The sequence below is a fragment of the Hemicordylus capensis genome, chromosome 2 (genome assembly GCF_027244095.1).
Source record: "Hemicordylus capensis ecotype Gifberg chromosome 2, rHemCap1.1.pri, whole genome shotgun sequence".
Classification (NCBI taxonomy): Eukaryota; Metazoa; Chordata; class Lepidosauria; order Squamata; family Cordylidae; genus Hemicordylus; species Hemicordylus capensis.
The window spans coordinates 336,468,192-336,486,512 of NC_069658.1; positions in this window are offsets into that span (position 1 = coordinate 336,468,192).

Here is an 18,321-nt window from a genome sequence, read left to right on the forward strand (position 1 = left end):
CGAAGCACTACCAGGATTGGGCGCGATCCCAGTGGTTCTCATGCACAGCCAAGACTGGGCTTGGCTGCCTTAGCTTGGTCTTGGCTGCGTGTGAGAACAGCCTCACTGTGTCATAGGCCGAGTGCAGATGAAAGGCAGCAGAATAAACCATGGGTTATAGATTGCCTCACCATAATGTGCTGACACAAAAATGAAATATTGATGCTCTTGTCTTCCAGAAACCCACACTTAGAGCAGTAATAATCCCAAACAGGCTTGCTTTACAGTCTAATTTCTGCACTATTTCCTACAATAAACACATCTCTAAAGTAATTTTCTGTGCAAATACAATGAAAGAGATGGTGAACTGATGAGAAATACAAACTTAGATCCCATAACCAACTTTGTAAAGTAGAATTGCTCTCTTGGCTGCCAGTATTTTGAATCATACCTTCTTACTTATGAGCACTAAAAAACCATTGATGCTGATAAAGTTGCTCGCAGCATTTTGACTTGGACTCCACATTGAAGAACAAGAGCAACAGGTGTGTGCTGTCATTTGATGGATGTTTTTCAGCAGATCTAGCCTGAGGATGTGGACAAGTTGTCCAAATGACCTCTTGACTCTTGCGCTCCCTAGCTGTCTAATGCCGCTAAGGCGTGGTTGGGGGATGACTGGTTGGGTGATGGAGATAGTAAATGCTTCCTTAAGGAAAGATGAAGTACCATCCAGGCTGAAGGAAGCAATAGTAAGACCTTGACCGAAGAAACCTTTATTAGACTCCACCATCCTAGATAGTTACTGTCTGATCTCAGGGTTGTCTTTCTTGGGCAAGTGTTTGAGTATCTGATGGCATCCCAACACTTCCTTGGATGAAACTAAGTAACACAATCCTTTCCAATCCAGTGTAGGACTAGTTTGGGAACTGAAACAGCCTTGGTCACCCTGGTGGATTACCTACTGCACAAGCTAAACAGGAAGGCCGATTGGCTTTGCTGGAACTCTCAGCAGCTTTTGACACCATGAACCATGATTACCCTCTGGGCTGCCCACTGGAGTAGGATGGGCATAGGTGGCCTGTGTTCTCGTAAGCAGCCCCCCACCCCCACAGGGTGACAGCCTACTCCCTACCCTGGTGGCAGTGTGCAAGATGGTGATGGTAACAGCAGCAGGCAGTGGTCCCCTCACCCCAGCAACAGTGTGCTCCTACCCTATATGGTGCTGCTGGGGATAGGCAGGAAGCAGCAGTGGGCTTTAGGAGTGTGCCACTGGGCGTGGCACACAGTGCCACAGAGAGAAAAACTCTATCAGTGGCCCCAGGGGCAAGTGAGGCAGCCTGGAGGCAGGGTCACATGTCTTCTTGGAAACCATGCACCACATCACAGTACAACTCTGTCCCTGGAGCTGTCTCAATCGGATGGGGTTAAATGTAAAGTGTGCCATCAAGTCAGTGTCAACTCCTGGCAACCACAGAGCCCTGTGGTTGTCTTCAGTAGAATACAGGAGGGGTTTACCATTGCCTCCTCCTGCGCAATACGAGATGATGCCTTTCAGCATCTTCCTATATCGCTGCTGCCTGATATAGGTGTTTCCCATAGTGTGGGAAACATAACAGTGGGATTTGAACTGGCAACCTCTGACTTGCTAATCAAGTCATTTCCACACTATGCCATTGGGTGGCTAGGGTGGGGTTAAGGGGCAGCATTTTATGGTAGCTCCAGTCTCACCAGGGGGCACGTTCCAAAAAGTACTGCAATGGGACTTCCGAAACCAATACAGATATGGTTCACATTCCTTAACAATCCAGATGACCCATTGTTAAGAATTTTTCTCATGACAAGGTCTTCTAGTTGAGTGAATAGTTAAGGTTAGATTTTTTTTTTCTGGCTCACATTCCACATTTAGGCACTATGCTACACCAGCAGGAACAATCCTTTCCAATCATTTTTATGCTATTATATGCCTAAGCCCTTTGCATGTAATAGTTATTCAGAAAGCAGATAGGATTGATCTGTGCCCTCAAGGAGAATTGATTATTTTGCATGACACTATTAAAATGTCTTCTCATTGCTAGCCTTGCTTCAACATATAACTATGCTATTTTGTCAACAGCTTGTATTCACAAGCTGAAAGATTAAATCTCTGCTAAACAGAAACAGGTCAGGCTTCAAGGAAATGCTCTGAATTAGATCTGTGGACCCAGCAAAGGGGGAAAAAATGCATGGGAGACTGTTAAAAGATTGTGCATCACAATTTATTTCTAGTAAGAGGAGAAAACACTAAGTTAACTGGCCATCATCTTCAGCTTGCTTAGTGAAGAAAAATGCAGGAATACCAAACTATGGAATCATTCAGTACCACATAGCAAACATAGAAAGCCTCATGCTTTCTAGTAATTCTAATCAATACACAGATCTATTATGGAAAGAAGACATTGTTACACAGCAAAATGCTGAACAGTCAGCAGAAATCTTGTATTCCTAGATACAATTTCCCAGTGGTTTATCCATGGACAGCATTATGCTGAATTTTCCCTGTGAAATTTTTAAAAAGAAAAAGAGTGTTTTTAAAGAAGTACACAGTGTTGTGTGTGTGTGTGTGTGTGTGTGTGTGTGTGTGTGTGTGTGTGTGTGTATACAGCCACTGTATTCATCCTCTTTACTGTTCTTCTGGCACAATTTTCTTCTTAATTATTTCTCCTTCCATTTGTGATCCCAGCCAATCAGGGGTCACATACAGAGAATGATATCATGATGACATAATTATGATAACCAATTGGATTTAGTAATGTCACTAAGGGTAAATGAAGGTGCATTGCCTTCAGGCAGTCAGAGAGGAAATGCAGTCCTGTTGAAGAAGAAACTGGGCTGATGTTTCCCATCTCACCATGCTATTATTAAACTGTCACAGTGTAGCAAGACAGAAAACATCAGCACAGTTGCCTTAGCAATAAAACACTGCTTGTCTTTTTGTGCTGTGATGTGGTGGTTTCAGTGCAGTGCAGTGCATTTCAGTGCAATAAGACAGTCAGCATGAGATCAGTGATGTATTCCTTCTTCCACACTGGATATGTTTGCCAGTGGAGTGAAAATGCTCACAGAAACAGATCTCCTGCTTTGGCTCAGCCTTCTTAATTAACCCATTAAACTTGGTATAAAAGTACTGTACTAGCTTTCTGCCTTTTCTTTCCTTCTGAAGATACATATGTGCTTCCACTTTTACAGTGTATATTTTTACATTTCAGTAGTAACAAAATAATTGTTGGGTTTTTTACTGTTAAAGTAAAAACTAACCACATAAATGGACTCACTTTTTCTAGGATTGGTCTGCTTAACTGAGTTTGTATCACTATCCTTATTTCCTTCAAAAGAGGTGGGAGGAGCAGCACTCCTAATGCTATGAATTCTGCCTTGTTTCTGTGTCGTTCTTTTGCATCACACACACACACACACCCCATGCCGTTAATACTGAAGAATTAGTTCTGTTCCAGAAACAAGGTCACAGAGGAGTCCCTACATTTTGTCCATCCCAAGTTTACTTGCAACCTTTTTTCCTGTGCTTTATTACCAATTTTTTTAAAATCTATTTTCTGTTAATCTACTTATACAAATATTATAGTATTTTGTGTTTGTGTAGCAATTTTTGTGTTCAAATAGCTTCATCTGCAATATAAAACAGTCCTTATAGCAGCGTTGCAAGGTAGGCATACCTTGGTAGGTAAGCTTTGCAGGTAGGCTTGAGATAGGGTGACGCTGAGTGATGATGACTTCAGTAAGTTCATAGCTGAGGTTAGTTTTTAACTGAGGAAGTACAGCTCATTTTCTTTTATTTTGCTACATTCTCTTGCATCTATAGGTCTCCCAATATGCAATTTTGTCAAATGTGAACATAGGCAAGACATCTCAGAGGGTGTAACATTTGTCTGCACTAGGAAAAAGTGTCCAACAGAGAAAAGAATCTATGGTAGCAATTAGCCCAAGGCATATCCATAATGAGAGGATCTAGAGAAGGTTGGATCATTGCCTGCTTGTGATTGTGTTTGTAAACATGCCAGATCCTTAAAAGAACAAAACATCTGCTATTGGTTGCCCTCTAATTTTCCACACACTGTCACCTGTCATACACTGGCCACTTTGCATGAAGTGAAAAGCTTTCTGTCCCGCTCCTACATACAATTACAAGACAGGCCCCATTGATTTCCAAGTAAATGTGCTTCGCACTGGGAATTATTCAGAACTTTGAACTTTGTTTTTCGTGCTTTTCACAGTATGGAACTCTGTTTACAGTATCATGGTACAGCAGTTTCTTCCAAGTGCACATGGTGCTAGCCTGCTTTAGAACATATGATGGAAGGAGAAAAGAAAAAGAGACTGTTTCTCCCCAAAGTGTACAGTTCACTGTTGTCGCCATTTCAGCTGCTATTACATTGATTTCCATGAACTGATCATTCTCCTTGTAGTTCTAACAGAGAACAAGTAAAGAATAACTCATTAGATTCCTTTACTCACAAAGGTCATCCACACAACCCAAACTGCTGGTGGGGACAGAGGGCTGGTGGGGAAGCAGGTTCCTGCCTGCCTCCCTGTACACGATCATTTTTTTCCCTACAGGCTCTGCCATTCATGTGGCACATGAACTGCACCGCAGTGAGAGGCAGAGCAGGGAGCCAGAGGATGAAGTCCTCCAGCATCCCTCAATGGACCATGCAAGGAGTGTGGTGCATTGAGGGAGCCTCCCTCAGCCAGTGCTTTTGCCACCTGGCTCTGTGTGTGTGCAGGTTGCTTGCAGCCTGCACACACACATGACCCTGAACTTGGGGTTAAAGCCTTGGGCAAATTTCCGGGCTTGGGGCCGAGGCAGCACTGGGATTGGGCTCAATCCCAGTGCTTCGCCTGGGCAGCCAAGCCTAGGCTGGGCTGCCCAAGCCTGAGCGTGACTGCTTGTGTGAATAGTCTCACAGTCTCATTCCAGTTAACATTTATTCATCAACTGCCAAGGCAAACCCACTATATTGCAAAGAATCAACTCAAGAGACCATCTCAGTTTCTTACCTTCTTAAACTGACTTTGGGTACAATCTACTACTCGTTTTTCTTGGCTGCAACACTGCAAACTATTCTTAGCTTCCTTTGGGATGCCATATAAGGAAAATACCGCCCGCCCCCACCCCCCACCCCCACACACACCGGCTCCAACCACCACCCTATCATTACTAATCTGCCTAACATCGCATCACAACACTTGCTGTTGATAAGTCATGTTTTGCATGCCACAGGAAGTATGTGTGTGTAGTAAAGAAAAAAGCAACTGCAAAGCTTAGCTGTATTGGTCATCTCATTGTATGCCCTCAAGCTGCCCAGTTCATCTTCTAGGATCATGACAATGGAAGCCCAGGACCACTTGTCTCCCAGTGGCCTTGGGGGTTACTGCTGGTAATAGCTCTCTGGGAGCTCCAGGGCAAAGTATGACACCCAGGCAAAAGCTCAGCGAGAATGCAAGAGATCCAGCTCCATTCCAGTTGGCCACTGAGAGACAAGGAGGCAGAGCTTCAACAAGAAGGTGTAGGACATGAGATAGAAAGGTAAAACCAGGAACAAGAAGCTGGAAAAGGACCCCTAGGGGAGCTGACTGTTGCCTCTCATCTCTCCCCTGAGGAACCTCATTAATAGTCAAATTAGACATTAGGGCTGTTTGACTATTAATGAATCACTGGTTCCTATGCAGTTTATGTCATCCCGAGCGCAAGGAGCAGAGGGGTCCTGGATGATCCAGTAGTGCCTGCCTTGTATACCCAGGGTTTGTACCCAGAAGTTAACCTTTTCCCCTCTTGCCATTTTCTTACTGGATTCCCCACTCCACCACTGCAAGCAGCTATTTGCCTACAAATCAGGTCAGTGACATTGGGGGCAAAGAACAGCTTGGAGAGTCATTTTAAGTGGGAAACCAATTTCAGGTTAATGGTTAATCTTCCCTCCCCACGTACCATGATCCTGAGAGCAATTGGACGTCCTGCAGTAGTTCTTACTTAAAGAGGTGCCAGCTTTAATCATGCTTCTTAAAAATTTAATAAACTTATTAAGGTCTTAAGAACATAAGAACAGCCCTGCTGAATCAGGCCCAAGGCCCATCTAGTCCAGCCACCTGTTTCACACTGTGGCCCACCAGATGCCACTGGAAGCCTACAGCAGGAGTTGAGGGCATGCCCCCTCTCCTGCTGTTGCTCCCCTGCAACTGGTACTCAGAAGCATCCTGCCTTTGAGGCTGGAGGTGACCTATAGCCCTCCAACTAGTAGCCATTGATAGACCACTCCCACACAACCTTTTACCTAGGCGGGCATGGAGGGTGGGTGGGAAGGCAGGCCCCTACCTGCTTCCCTGAAGACAACCGAAGGAGACAATAAAAGTTTCCGATCGTGCACCCACGCATGTGTGACGGTGATCGGCAGTGTGTGGCTGAGTGTGAGGCTGGGAGGAGGAAAGTGTGCTCTGTGGTTTGTTTTACTTCAGTAGGCAATTCTGTGAATGATTACTCCCAGGTAATTGGGCTTTCCCCCAGCCTGCCGCAATTTCCAGCAGCAAGCCAGGAGGAACAAGTTGCCGTATGGAGTGGAGCAGCTGCTATACCTAAAGCAGGTGCTTTGCTGCACGCGCGAGCTGCATTTTGGATCTTTGAAGGACCCAGAACATGCTTTCCTCCTTCTGGCTGCACACTGCTGATCACTGCCCAGCTGTCCATGTGGGTGTGCAACTGGCAACTTTACTTGTCTCCGGTGATCTGCGGGATGGGAGGGAGGAGCCTGCATCTCTGCCCACCCTCCCTGCCCAGGTAAGAAGTTGTGTGAATGACCTTAATAAGTTGATTGGATTTTTAAGAAGCATGCTTACAGCTGGCAGCACCTTTTAAAGTAAAAGCAACTGCAGGGAGTAAAGTTGCTGATTGTGCACCCACATGCCACCTGGGCATTGATGAACAGTGTGCAGCCAGGAGGATGAAAGCATGCTCTGGGCCCTCCAAAGACCCAGAATGCAGTTCATGTACTGCAGAGCAACTGCTTTGTTTGTTTGGTTGTTTATTCAATTTCTATACCTCTTATCCAAAAATGGCTCAGGGCAGTTTACACAGAAAAATAATAAATAAATAAGATGGATCCCTGTCCCCAAAGGTCTCACAATCTAAAAAGAAACATAAGATAGTCACCAGCAACGTTCACTAGAGGTATTGTGCTGGGGGTGGATAGGGCCAGTTACTCTCCCCCAGCTAAATAAAGATGATCGCCACATTAAAAGGTGCGTCTTTGCCAAGTTAGCAGGGGCTTTAGTTATAGCAGCCGCTCCACTCCGTGTGGCAGCTTGTAAAAGTAAGTAAAACTTTACTTACCTCTTTAAGTAAACGCAACTTCAGGGAGTCCAATTGACTTCAGGATCATGGTACATTTTTAAGGTTTTTTATTAAAACAGTATTAACATAATATAACAAAGAACAGTATCTTATAGTAACACAATACATTTAACAATTGTATTTTCCATATGTCACAAGAAAATCCAGAATCAGATCTAGTACTATTAATATGATAAATATAATTTGCCCAAATACAGTAGAGATGTGAATCTATTCTCTCAGCTTTTATTAATTTAATCTTGCCAGCAATCTTTTCTAGCAATGCAATTGATCACACCTTATTATACCACTTCTCAGTTGTTAATGGATCCAAATATTTCCATTGTTGAACAATGATTATTTTTTGCTGCCAAAATTAAGAAAATTATAAGTTCCTTATTTTTTAACTTGGCATTATTTCCTACAAAAATATGTAATAGCCCTAATTCTGGAGAACACTCAACATTTTGTTGCATTATAATTCTTATTTCTCAAAAAAAAAATTGCACCCACATGTCACCTGGGCAGTGATGAACAGTGCACAGCCAGGAGGAGGAAAGCATGCTCTGGGTCTTCCAAAGACCCAGAATGTGGTGCACGCACAGCAGAGCAACTGCTTTAGTTATAGCAGCCATTCCACTCCATGTGGCAGCTTGTAAAAGTAAGTAAAACTTTACTTACCTCTTTAAGTAAAAGCAACTGCAGGGAGTCCAATTGACTTCAGGACTACAGTATGTGGGGAGGGAAGATTAGCCATTAGCCTGAAATGGTTTTGCCACTGAAAATCTCTTTCCAAGCTGCTCTTTGCTCTCAAAGTGACTGTCTGCAGCAAACAACTGATTTGTAGACAAATAGCTGCTTGCAGTGGTGGAGTGGGAGATCCAGCAAGCAAATTGCATGAGGGGGAAAGGTTAACATCCCTGTGCACCATGGTACCAGCCAGGACTGGTATAATACAGAAAAAGTTTGATCTGATCTATTTGATCATAATAAATTGATTGATTGAAAAAGTCTGAACTATGCATACATTGCAAGATGATATGTTATGTCTAAATATACTGTAGATAAGTACATATGAAAATGAGTTCAAGTTTTAAATTATACTAGGGGTGTGCACTGAACCGTTCTGGGCAGTTTGGTTCAAATTCAAAATGAATTTAAACTGAACTGATGGTCCGTAAACTGGTTTGTTAGAACTGGTTAGTGGTTTGGTTCATGCAGTTTATCAGAGCTGAACCGATTTGGTCTGGTTGGATGCTTGTAAAGGGGAATCCAGTAAGGATTCTTAACTCCAAAAAAGGGACTTGAAAAGGCAGTGGGGTGAGCAAAAGGACACCTTACCCACAGTGATGCAGCAGTGGCAGTGGAGGCAGTTCCTTTGGGCCCCATTGGTGCTCCAACCCCCAGCAGTGCGGGCCCCCACCAGCCCGCGCTGTTGGGGGGGGTGGAATGGTAGACCTAGAGGAGCTGCTGCTTCCACCAGCAGCAAAAGCCACCACCACGTGACCATGAGTAAGGTGCCCTCTCACCTGCTCCTCTCGCCCACCCTTTCAAACCATTTTTAGAGTAAGGATTAAGAATTCCCTTTCTTGTAAAGGGGAATCCTTACTGGATCCCCCTTTACAAGCAAAGGGAATTCCTAATCCTAACTCTAAAAGGGGGTTGAAAGGGCAGCAGAGGGTGGGTGAGAGGGCACTGTGGTGCGGCAGTGGGGTGGTGGTAGTGGTGGCAACTCCCCCAGGACCCACTGGCACTCCCCCCCAGCAGCACAGGGCCCCGTAGGCCCACGCTGCTGTGGGGGAGTGCCGGCAGGACCTAGAGGAGCTGCTGCTTCTGCCAGGGAGCCACTGCCATGTTGCCACAGGTAAGGTGCCCCCTTGTAGCCCCCCTCGTCCACCTTTTCAACCCCCTTTTAGAGTTAGGATTAAGAATTCCCTTTTCTTGTAAAAGGGAATCCAGTAAGGATTCCTCTTTCCAAGCATGATGAACCGGATCGAGCCAGGCCGAACTGGTCTAATCCAAACCATTCAAGCTCAAACTGGTTGAAACGGGCCAGTTCAAATCAAACCGGGTTCAATTCAAACTGGTTCTGCACACCCCTACTTTATGTATGCATAACTGCACACAGACATACATCTTCATTATGTGGTGCATAGATAAGTAGATGGGTATATCGTGTGTGTGTGTGTGTGTCCAGATGTTCCCACAGGAAGGTACACTCTCACATAGACACATTGGGATCTACATTATGCAATCTCTGCCTTGGAATGTGCAAAGATAAAATGAAAGGTAGAGATCAGATAGCCTATATCTAGGATCTTTAATCTTGGACAGAGCTTAGCTGCTTTCTGAAAATCTCATTTTAAAAATGTTCTCTTTTTAAAAATTTCTAACAGGAATGCCAAAGAAATTCTCCTGAATCAGAATCAGAAACGAACTTCAGGGACTCATTAAAGTATACCTCAAATTAGAAATGAATCTAATAAGCCCTTAAATTCTCTTGTAGTTCAAAATTACAATGTGAACCAGAGAAGAATTGTCAGGGCTCCCCTCAGCATCTAGTGAATGTAATGGAGTTTTGTTGTTCCATTACCTTAAGTCAGAAATTGCAGGGGCACAACACAGGAGTGTGGGGGGGGAGCAAACCTCCATGGGTTCAGATAGTTTTTGTCCTGCTTGAATTCTGCCCAAATGGAGCCATGATGCTCCATTATGCTGAATAGGGAGATAATTCATGTGCTTCAGAGGCAAAAACCAAGGACAACTTTCCTCAACTACATTGAATAGGACAAGATAAGTCTTTCTATCATGAACAGGCATCATTTATGCCTGTTTAAAAACAAATGAACAAAGAGAAGGATAAACAGTACATAGGGCCAGATGCTAAGCTGTCCTTTTTAAGCTGTTATAAGGCTTTGTCACATTAATTTATGTTGAATTCAATTAAGACTTCAAAGAGTACCTGCCCATATCCTTTAGACATCACTGACATCATTTAACATTAACTCCCTAATTTGACCACTGTGAATAAACTTAATAAAACCTTGTACTTCCTAAACAATCTCAAGGCTGTTTACTTATTATTTCTTTGGGACTAGCCAAAGTCAACCAATTAATATAAGATGACAACATCAATCCCATTAGCCAAGATGGAAAGAGGATGTGAATATGTTCTCACTGATCTCTCAAAGTCTTAAAGAATCTGGAGTGAAATACTGAGGATGTTTCTTTGGTAGCTCCATGGCCTTCTCTAAAACAGCCACAATATTGAACTGGATGACCTATCTTACTGAACTAGCTTTTTAAGGCTCTTGTGTGTCCTCACAGTATAAACAATAACACACCGATCATTCCAAATTGGGTTTAAATTTCTTGCCCTTGTTTTCACATAGTAGGGCCTTGGCAATATTTCTTGTTTGACATTAAGGTTTAAGAACCAGAAGATAAGTAATCAGTAATGTATTAATGTTATCCCCCACATTGGAATATATAATATCATATAGTGTAGATGCAGTATTAAGGCACTTCTCAGGATTGCATAGATAAATGCAAGCCCAGTCACAAAACTTCAGCCACCTCACTTCCCGTTCACTCTCCACATGGCCCATTAAACATAGCCAGGAAGATGGCAGCTTTATATTTATTTGTTTCATATTAAAAAGCTAGCATTTTTGCCTTGAAGAGCAAAAGGAAAAATCATTTAGTTTAAGTTGAGATGTAGTTAAAATATGGAGAATATATTTCCAATGACTGTTTTGTATTTACAGCATGGCTGTCTAGTTATACTGCTGCAGTATAATTGTTTGCCTGCTGAGAATGATAGCAGCAAAGTTACTTTGGGCACCATTACAGCTAATTATAGTCTTGCTTTGGAATTTAAGGGCTCCCCCGCAAAGCTCCCTTCTTGCCATTTGCACCCAATGGACATGAACATATTTTGACTGCTGTGTGTAACTCTAGTGATTGAGATCCTATAATGGCACTTCTAGATGAACATTTCTATGGATTGTTTTGGGGATCTGTTGCCAGAAATGCCTAGCTCTTAAACTAGAAAGTGGAGAAATTGTTCCACAAATGAGACACTATTTTGCCTTTTCCCATGATCCAAAAGGCCATTTCATGCTCAGGTCAGTATTTTTGCTTCAGATCCATACCTTGCATACAGGTATGATTTTTCCTTGAACAGATGACCTGCGTGAATTTGTATGATTGCATTGATTTTGGATGATAGAAATACACAATGGTGTACATTTCTCTATGAAAACAAAAGAAAATCAGGAGGCGGGTCTTACGATCCGTGAGACCCGCTTTTTTAGAAACTGCGGGGAGAGTAGGCTAAGCCCGCTCTCCCCGCAGACCGGCCGCCCACAGACCGGCTCCCCTGCAGATCGGCCACCCACACGGTTGCCAGCTCCGTGATGGAGCTGGCGGGGTGGGGGAGCGGGGGCCACGTGCCCCCCGCAAGCCCCAGTATGCCCTGCGTGAGTGCACAGGGCATACTGGGGAGACCCCCGGCCGGGGGTCTACTCATGAGTAGGGACAGCGCGATGGCACACTGCGGCTACTCACGATTGTAAAAAGCAGGTTTGCGGAGCGCTCGCTCCACAAACCTGCTTTTTACCAGGGGTTCCAGAGCGGGTTAGCCGCTCCAGAACCACTGGGCCTGGCTGCGAGCCCAGTGGTTCTGACGATCAGCAAAAATTGGGCTAGCAGAGGCTAGCCCGATTTTTGCTGATGGTCAGAATAGCCCCATTATCTTAGATACTGAGGTTGCTCACATGACTGTTTGAACTGGGGCTGGGAAGGGCAGGGGGGAAAGGCAGGATTGTACCTACCTCCCCTCACATGACCCACCCATTCCTGCCCAGCCATGCCACTCATGCACCCACACAATCCATGCTGTAGTAAGCAGCACAGCATTCCAGGGGCTGGGGAAATAAAGCCCGTCCTCCAGGAATCGCACAAAGCACCATGTAAGCAGCGTGGTTCATTGTGTTGATTCCTGGGGCTAGGCCACTCCTTCCCCCAGCCTCTAGGATGTTTATGACTGCTGGCAGCCTGTACACCCACACAACCAGGCGGTGAGGTATGAGTAACCTCACTTTTAGCCTGGGTACAAACCCTGGGCTACCTGGCAGATAAGCACAGGGATTGGATACTATCCTGGCGGGTCTCACAACCAGCCCTACTCATTTAGCAGTGCCCTACCCAGGTAGGGCTGGTCATGAGAATGACTATCATACAAGCACACAAAAACTTAGCTTACATAATTCCAAAAAGGGCAAAGGAAGAAAGCCTTCTCCCAGCTTAAATCCTGGGGACAGCCTTTTGGGTAGAGGATAGTTCAGTGCTATATAGATTTGTAAACCCTTTGGATAGGGGACATGCATCTTTAAAAGCACCTGTACATGGTTAAATAAAGGTTAAATATCAGCAGCAAATGCAAGCTTTACTTTAATTTGATCACAATTAAAGAAGTAGATTATATGAGGTATAAAGCCATCGGAAGAAATAAATACCATGCAAAAAATCAAGAGCACAATTCCTTTCCCTGCAGGACAGAAACCCCATCACTTCAGCATTCTTTTCCTGCAAGCAGCTTTAATGATGGTGAAATTATTCAGGCCCTACAAAATACCTGACAAATGGTTTGATTCCAACTCTGGAAGAGAACCCCTAAGCTAGCACTGTTTTTTCCTACCAGATTGTTCAGCCACAGGAACAAATGAACTTTTGCACAGAACCTTGTGTTTAAAAAACCTCGATGACTTTTGCAAAGGGAAGTATTAAAAATGCATGAATGACTGCAAGCATGCAGGAATGCTTAATACCAATTGTACCTCAGGTTTAATGTTGGTTTCTATCAGCTTAAAAGCAGGCAGATTTCTTTAATACTGGGATCCAATTGGGGCAGCTGTTCCAATATTTCCCAGAATATTTAGTAATTAATTATTTTTATCTGTTAACAGAGTATTCAGCATATTTAGCATATTTAGTATATTTGTATACCGCTCAAAACTCATGGTACTGGGTGGTTTACAATAAAACAACACAGATTAAAAATAAAACATTAAAACAATTTAAAACAATGATAGATTCTATACATCTAATTAAAAGCCTGGGGGAATAAATATGCCTTAATAGCCCCTTTAAAAGCTGTCAGAGATGGAAAGGCTCTTGTTTTGACTGTGAGTGCATTCCAAAGCCTTGGGGTGGCAATGGAGAAGGTCTGTCCCTAAGTAGCCACCAGATGAGCTGCTGGCAGCTGAAGATGGACCCCTCCAGTTGATCTCAATAGACAGTGGGGCTAGTAACGGAGGAGACATTATATATAGATTTGTTATAGTATTTTTCAAAAAATACTATTGATTTGTTATAGTATCCTCCCCCCAAGTTATGATGTGGTTCTTCATCCTTTATGTTACCCAATAAAATAATCAATGGGTGATGGGGCATATAGACATGTTGGTTTGGATCATAAGTATTTGTTCCATGAACAGAAGGGTCTTTTGTTGCAGAAGTGGGGAGAAGTTATCTTTGCTGATGCAGCTCCTACTGTTGCAAGTCATCCTATCCTCCCAACTCTCAAGAGCTGATTCTTGGGGGATTAAAGGGACTGCATAGGGATGGGGGGGATCAGCAACAGTACCCCTCCTTACATGAACAAAAGCACCCTCTGGTCATGTAGCAAATACTTAGGATTGAACACAATATCTGTTGTTTTGAGGCATGTGCGTCATCTACTTTGTATAGTGTGGTGATGTCATTCATGGTATAGGGAAGGGCTTGTAGGAGATAATGCCTATACGACAGACACCAAACAGAAGCAGGGAAACACAGAAAAAGAATAGAAGCTGTGGAGGCAAGACGTTCCATAGTCTGTCTCAATTGGATGATGCCCTCAGAGTGCATAAAAGGGTCACTGGGTCAGCAGTTGCCTGCCACCGTCCTAGAATGTAGAATTCTTATTCCTTCCAAAGCTTCTCCTTTCAAAATAATTTATTTCTAGTGAGTAAGGTGATTTATCCCCGTTGGTGCCTGGGAAACTCCAAGTCATTTTTTCAAAGAGAAGCATTTTTCTTTAGCTCATCTCAGCAGCCCACAGAGGAACAAAACTGTTTCAAAAGGGACTTGGAGAGGTGCAGGTTTCTCACGTAAGCCCAAGGGCTTCACAGCACTCTCCATCACTCGGAAAGTCATGCATGATTGCAGCTGAGGCAGTGAGCAAAGCGAAGTACATGACTGAAATGCCATACTTCACCAGGCACACCTCATTTACTCTACTGACAGTCACTCAAAATCCAAGAAGAAGGAAAAAGAAGCATAAATGATATGCAACCAACTGGATGTCTCATTTAGCTTTTGGTGAACCAGTGACTGGAGAAACATTTCCCATCAAGTCTTGTAAAACATCCTACTGTTGAGTTTCACGCAAGTTTTATTACACTCTCGTCTTTGGGGCGGGGGGGGATAGGCAAAATCAGACCCATTTTAAAGAATATTAAGTACAGTAGCCCTGTCAGCATTTCTGTCCTGACTGTCACAGAAGTCTAGATTACTTTGTTTAAATATTTATGACTTGACAGTGGCCATATTTTTGCATTGTTTCAATATTACCACAAACAACAGAATCAGCTTTCTACAGAGAGAATGCAAATCATGCTCAGTAACAAGGCTGAAGTCCAGCTGGCTCTTTTGAGGAGGGAGGAAAGTAATTTTAAAAACTTGTTTGAACAGCAAAGGAAACAATAACGCATCTGAAATTTATTGGAGGATATTTTATTTAATTTTAATTTTTACTTTTAAATATTACGTTTATTGTTCAGTAATAACTGCAGTCAAGTTGAAGAACTTGTTTTTGTTTTTGGTTTTGTGTTTGATTTTGGTTTTGTGTTTTTACATTATTTGAAATATAATTCAAGAACAGAAGCTTAAAACCAAGCCCTTTGGGCTTACCTTCCGGTTGTCTTACTCTCAGTTTTTTCTTAATCCATATTGTAATTTTTATTCTGATCTTTGCATCAAACACAATAGGTCCAACATTGATCCCTGGAATGGCCTATCTTAAGTTTGATTCTTCACTTGGTTATGCATTTTAATACTCATTTTCATATACTGCTTGTCGCTATATTTTAAAATTGACCTGTAATTGCAAGCTAAGAAAATCTGTTAAATGGGAATCATGAATGTCACACAGGCTGTCCCTTTCCTGGATTAAAGAAGATAACACTTAATAGAGTGCCCTTTACCTTTTTGCTACACTAACTTGTGCCAGATCAGGAACAGGAGATAAACACTTATATATCACAAAGAAGGTGGGGAGAGAGGAAATCCCTTGGAAACAGCTTGCAAACTGGAGAGATCACAAAAATGATAGGATGTTGATGATCTGCATCACCTTCATATTTTCAATTAACTAAGGATCAGACCCCTACACACACACACACACACACACACACACAACACCATCCCTTATAGGTTATCAGTGACATCAGCCACTTAGAGATGAAGCTACTATAGATTTGTGATACCAGGAAGACTGGAGAGAAGAATTAGCATTCTGAAGGCTTTCTAAGCAGCCTCCAAGCCCAAGATGCAATAAAAGAAAAAGCTTTTAGATCTCTCCTGACAGAGGCGTTGGAAAGCTGCCATGTTCCCACAGGGAATAACAATGGTAATCCATATCAGGATACAGAAATAATCTTCTGCATAAAGGTATTTAACTTCTCCAAAAGCTAATCTACTTTTTCCGGTTTTTGAAGGGCTTCTCAGTGTCAACACACAGGAGAAATAATAATCACAGTGTTGCTATGGATTGTAAGAGCATCTAGTTCAAGCTGCTTCTGAAAACCCAATCTCCTGGCCACTAGCCCCACTCAGATCAATATATGAAATCCAGAATGCACTGTGCTGCAAGCAAGTAGAAATGTGGATAACTACTTTCAGAGCAAATAGTTCCAGATGACTTAAGCAAGTGACCCAAGCCACATACTAAAGGGAAAGGCAATAATAAGTTTCAGGATGCATCCACACAGCTACTTTACCTGAAAGTTTACATGGAAACTGGTAAAGGGAAAGCTGTTAGTAGGGTTCCCAAGAACTTTGAAGTGAGTTTCTGTATATGTTTCTGGCCCCACCACACACAGAGAATTTAAGCTCTAAACGTAAAATTCTATTAAGGATCATGAAACATGCTTCTTACTTGCTGTTTTTGTGTTTATTCTGTAAGGTTAGAAGTGAGCTCTCACTAATTTCTGCATTGTGTGAAATCCAGATGGGAAGACAGCTCACACTTTTCATACAGAGAGGCTTCTCCATTACAAGCTGAGGGGCTTTGCCTATCCTGACAACAAATAAAAAGATAAAAATACTGTTAAAGAGACCAGCATTAACAACTGGTGCATTAACCAAACATTTCCTTTGCACATTGCTGGGCTGTTGCTCTTTCCAACTTCAGCAAGTAGAGGGGGGAAAAATTAAAAGGGTATGATCATTCTACTAACTAATAAAGTTGTTCTCATTGCTGTCCTCTCAGACTTGAGCAAGGAAATGTACACATCCATGTACAGGGAGGCATTAAATGACATATGTGCAGTTAAGAAGGAATATACCAAAAGAAAAGAGTGGCTGGCATGCAACGAAAGGTTATGTCATCCACTAATGTTGTGTGTATGCAAGCTGTGCAAATTGCACAAATGCAAAAGCACTACACACACACACACACACACACACACACACACACACACACATATATATATATATATATATATATATATATAAAACATATTTCTATACCACCCAAAACATGCATCTCTGGGCAGTTTGCAATTATAATCATTTAAACATTAAATCAATTAAATGATTGAAATCATTTAAATATTAAAATCATTAACATTAAAATTATTTTAAACCCAACATTAAAAATATAAAAAATATAAATCTAATTAAAAGCCTGGGTGAATAAATGTGTCTTCAGTGCCTTTTAAAAAGTTGCCAGAGATGGGGAGGCTCTAATTTCAAAAGGGAGCATATTCCAAAGTCTAGTGGCAGCACGGAGAAGGCCTGTTTCTGAGTAGCTGCCAGAAAGGTTGGCAGCGACCACAGACAAACCTCTCCAGATGATCTTAACAGGCAATGGGGCTCATGGTGAAGAAGATGTTCACTTAAATACCCAGGGTCTAAGCTGTTTAGGGCTTTATAGGTAATAACCAGCACTTTGTATTTTGCCCAGAAACGTATCGGCAACCAGTGTAGTTCTTTCAACACAGGAGTAATATGGTCTCTCCTAGATGACCCAGACACCAACCTGGCCGCTGCATTCTGGACCAACTGCAGTTACCGGACTACACACAAAGACAGACCCACATAGAGCGCATTGCCGCAGTCAAGTCTGGAGGTGACCAGCAGATGTACTACTGTTTTGAGGTCACTTATCTCAAGATATGGACGCAGCTGGAAAATCAGTCGAAGCTGATAAAAAGCACCTCTGGCTTCCGCCTCAACCTGGGACACCAGGGAGAGGTTCTGATCCAGAAGCACCCCCAGATGGCATACCTGTTCCTTCTGGGGGAGTGTACAGAATGGGCAGATCAAAATTGTCTCCCAAGTTCTGACCCTGCACAATAAGTACTTCCATCTTATCTGGATTCAGCCTCAGTTTGTTATCCCTCATCCAGTCCATTACTGCCTCCAGGCAGGCATACAGGGAGGTTATACCTTCTCCTGATGATGTTGACATGGAGAAATAGATTTGGGTGTCATCAGCATATTGATAATATCCCACACCAAATCTTCTGATGATATCTCCCAGCAGTTTCATGTAGAACAACACCGGTAACAGTATGAAGCCCTGGGGGACACCATACAAAAGTTCAGATTCTGAGGAACAACAGTCTCCAAGAGACACCATCTAGAATCTGCCCATGAGGTAGAAGCGGAACCAAAGCAGTGCCTCCCATCACCAA